A 4537-nucleotide genomic window follows, 5' to 3' on the forward strand; every position below is an offset into this window, starting at 1 on the left:
CAATTTGCTGTGGTCTGAGAGGTGTTGACTTTTGTCATAATTCTATGTCTAACCTTAAAGGGATGGATTAGTAATTTCACTCGTTTAAACAGTTTTCTTACATTTAAAACAGGTAGTGACTTCAATCTTCAGGTTTAACTAGCCACTGCCAGAAAATGCCAACTGTCATTTCTTTACCAAACTGGATTGTCGGTCAATGATTTCACCTGGAATTGAATGGCAGTGGCTAGTTAAACAAAACCAAATCGTGTATTGCTGAGCTATCCTTTTAACTGTGACATATCATGGAATCAATGGCCTAATTGACATTTACTTTCACAGAGGGAGTGCTCCAGTTGGTACCACACCACCTATGCTGGTGTATCAACACAGAGCTAATCCTGCCTTACAATGGATGTGCCCACCCTGCCACCATTGAAGGCCTGCACACCAAGGCTACTATTGCGTCAGTATGTTTCAAGGATGGGGTCCAACAACGCAGCAAGAGAGGCAATCCGTGTGTGGGAGATCTTCACCTACTTCTTCGAAGAGGGTGCTGTTCCCTGGCAACACCATAGACTACACTATGCACAACCAAAGGCTCTTTTAAGAGCCATCCACACTGCAATAAGAGTATCCTTCCAAGGTACTCTTAATAATGAATTAAAATGCCTTTATTTGAATGCCATGTTCAATTGAAGGCCATGCAGTTTAAACGCGTCGGATTTTTAAAACTTTGTTTCTATTGAACATGCCATAGAAATAAAGGCATTTTAATTCATATGAAAAGTGCCTTGGTTCTCCTTCTTGATGACCAATTTACCTTTTTACCAAAGAGCCCCTTCTGTCTACCAAAATGTACTATGGTGTACCTTAGTAGCGCTTCCCTTCCACTTCTTTCTAAGAGTATTCTTCCATTTACTTAGCTAATGTCAAATGCAGTTATTCAATTCCAAGTTTCTCTCCCGTTGATTTCTACTTCTCAGGTGAGGGTGCTGTTTAGGTAAGGGTGTGATGTCTGTATAAAAACAGGCTTTTTTAAGTCACCCATATTGAAAACAATTAGACACCTTATAACCCACACCTTCACGTTCATGTATCAATATGTTTGATGGATTGTGTTGTGCAGTAAGTAGGCTCAGATGTCTGTGGCTCCTTCAAAAGAATAGGCAAGAGGAAACTAAATTATTTATATAACTACGCTATATTGTTTTTCCTCGTGTCTGTGCATGTTTTTCAGTATAAAGTACTCTGCAGCCACTTAGTGTGGACACCAGGTGAAGCCACACAGAGATTCCTGTTGAACACAGTCTCTTCAACTACCTTATTTTCTAAATAAGTCTCTCCTTCACTTCATCCCTCTCTCCCCTTCTTCCTAAATCTGGTAGGTTATCAGCTGTGTCGGTGAACCCCTCCCGCATCCGAACTGGCTCCATGGAGGGCACAGCATGGTGAGAGGTCACATGGTCAGGTCAACAGGGAGTATTATTAAAGAGATGCTTTACATTGAAATACAGATAGATGTAGTAGTCCCAGAGTTAATGATCCTTGGTCATTTTTGCATTTCACCTCCTGATGATGACTGGCAGTGTTAAAATAAAACAAGGCTTAAACATCTCTCTCCATCTGTAGGTATGTTTTGATGTGAGAATTCCAACCCCCAGTCCTGTCATCGCCACCTCACCCGCTCTTAAGATAACCTTCAGGTCGACTGGGAGCCCAAGGCTGGTTAGAAGACACCACTAGAGACTATATTATGTAATTGTGATGAACTGAGAGAATATTAAGTTAAGTAGCATTGTAATTCATTAATCATATGCAGGTCTTCCCTGCTCCTCTGTTCTTACCTCTTTCTGTCTTTCACACTCACACCTCTCTCCCCACCTCTCTCTTCCTGTTTTTATAATGCACACCAGACATCCAATGAAGTACAGATTTAACTTATTTATATTACAATTATAATACTTATAATTTATGCATTTACAACACTTGAACTTTTTTCGACACATTTCACATTCTCTACTGGTTGAAATTAAGTCTCATTTGATGAAATACTACACCTATCCTGTGTCCTCAGATCAGTGCAGATGAAGGAAATTAGAGTATTTGAGTATTTACATGATGCATAGGAAGTGTAGTGTACTTTCTTTTAAACTCTATTTCTGTATATATGAATTACAAATCAGCCTTTAACTAGTTAAATAAATGTTTCTAGTCTACAGCCTAGAGGGAGGAGGTCAGAGAACTGGCAGTGTGGCGCAGGACAATAACCCCTCCCTCAATGTGAGCAAGACAAAGAAGCTGATTGTGGACTACAGGAAAAGGTGGGCCGAACAGGCCTCCATCAACATCGAAAGGGGCTGTAGTGGAGCAGGTCGAGAGTTTCAAGTTCCTTGGTGTCCCCATCACCAACAAACTTTTATTTAACTAGGCAAATCGGTTAAGAACAAATTCTTATTTCCAATGACGGCCTAGGAACAGTGGGTTAACTGCCTTGTTCAGGGGCAGAACGACAGATTTTCACCTTGTCGCCCCAATCATGGTCTAAACATACCAAGACAGGCGTGAAGAGGGCACGACAAAACCTTTCCCCCTCAGGAGACTGAAAATGTTTGGCATTTGTCCCCAGATCCTCAAAAGGTTCTACAGCTGCACCATCAAGAGCATCCTGACCTGGTATGGCAACTGCTCTGCATCTGACCGTAAGGCGCTACAGAGCATAGTGCAAATGGCCCAGTGCAACACTGGGGCTAAGCTTCCAGCCATATAATAGGCGGTGTCAGAGGAAAGCCCATAAAATTGTAAGAGACTCCAGTCACCCAAGTCAGATTGTTCTCTCTGCTACCGCACAGCAAGTGGTACCGGAGTGCCAAGTCTAGGACCAAAAAGCTCAACAGCTTCTACCCCCAAACCATAAGACTGCTGAACAATTAATAAAACCACCACTGGACAATTTACACTGACCCCCCCCCCCCCCCCCGTACACTGCTGTTTATCTATACACAGTCACTTCACTTCTATGCATAGTCACTACATGTACAAATGACCTGAACTAACCTGTACCCCAGCACGCTGACTTGGAACCAGTTCCCCCTGTATATAGCCTTGTTATTGTAACTTTTTATTATACATTTTTATTTTAGTCTACTTGGTAAATATTTTTTCAACTCTTCTTGAACTGCACTGTTGGTTAAGGGCTTGTAAGTAAGCATTTCACTGTAAAGTCTACACATTGCATAGTTACAATGTGTAACCATAGATGTCACATGACCAGGATTGGTAAACACTGAAGTGTATAATTGTAATACATACATGCAGACACAGCATCATTCAAAGACTGGAGTTTACTCTTGGAACTGGATATGACTGAAAAAGAATGTCACAGACACTCATACCTGAACCACAAATGTATTTGCCAAGGTAGAGTACATGATCAGTGAATATATTAAATGTACAGGCTACAATGTGGGGATCTCATGTTTGGTAATAACTACATGTATATATGACTTTCATCCTTGGCACAATAAAGTTATACTATATTCTACTCCATCCATAGGCTTCATTAATGCCCTTTGGCTGTTCTGAAGTGGATACAAACAGCTATGATAGCTGACGTTCATAACTAGGTTCTGAATTAATATTTATACCAAACGTTTTAGGGTCCATACACAGATCAGCTACATAGCTAGCTACACATCCATAGGCATACAGGTATTTTTATCCTCCACTACACAATAAGCAAGAAAATGGTTAGCTAGCCAAGTTACGTTACTTCAGCTGCATTTCATGGCAAATATCAGCAAGGCAAGCATACAAAATTGTACATTCAATTGGCTGTAAATGCTTTAGCTAGCTAGATTCTTTACATCCACTGTTTCACAAGTCGACAGCCTGGTTTGGTGTTTTTCTCAGGAGTCCCTAAAACATTAAACACGAATTACAATTTCATAGTCATGTCACAACACCCATAAAGCTAGCTAGCTGGCTAATGTTAGCTAGTCAGCTAGCTACCTAGCTAAATATCGATTTTCGTAAATTAAACGTATGACCAAAACATATTTCTAATCGTTTGTCTCTACATTAACTAAACATATTCCTCTCAACTGTGCATATGTTGCATGATTCGTTATGGCGTTATAATTACCTAACATTTGCTTCGCAGTATTTTTGTCAGCCATCTTTGTTGAAGGAAGTCTCCAGCGGTGGGTCGCATAGCGTCAAATTCGTCATGGCAACACACTCGATATGATTGGCCCATTCTTTTCTTTAGGCCTACGTCACAAGCGGCTAATCTTTATATCAGATTCGAGGCCCCGGTTTTCTTTCTTAGTATTTTATGGGGTTTTTTTTCTTAGTATTTTATGTTTTTGCTTTAGAGCCTCTGGTGTCTTCATATTCTACATCATAGATTGGGTGCCCCCAGCGTTAACCACAACTGCTATTTCAGTTGATCTTTTTCGCTTAGCCCTTGTTTTTCTAACTTTTTATTTATCGCACCTAAACCCCGGTGGTTTAGGACTAGCTCAAACCAGCTTCTGCACCCTAGCTGGCATAGGGC

At 40.8% G+C, this 4537-nt stretch overlaps 1 long non-coding RNA gene across 1 annotated transcript; it reads right to left on the reverse strand.

The window, feature by feature from the left end:
• Window positions 1-3305: 3305 nt before the first annotated feature.
• Window positions 3306-4222, reverse strand: LOC123742504 (uncharacterized). Its single transcript, XR_006769688.2, has 2 exons — window positions 4124-4222; window positions 3306-3897 (listed from the first exon to the last, which is right to left on the reverse strand). It is a non-coding gene; the product is annotated as an uncharacterized LOC123742504 (long non-coding RNA).
• Between the last annotated feature and the right edge of the window lie 315 nt (window positions 4223-4537).

Source organism: Salmo salar, chromosome 04, assembly GCF_965601325.2.
Source record: "Salmo salar chromosome 04, fSalSal1, whole genome shotgun sequence".
In the NCBI taxonomy this organism is placed as follows: Eukaryota; Metazoa; Chordata; class Actinopteri; order Salmoniformes; family Salmonidae; genus Salmo; species Salmo salar.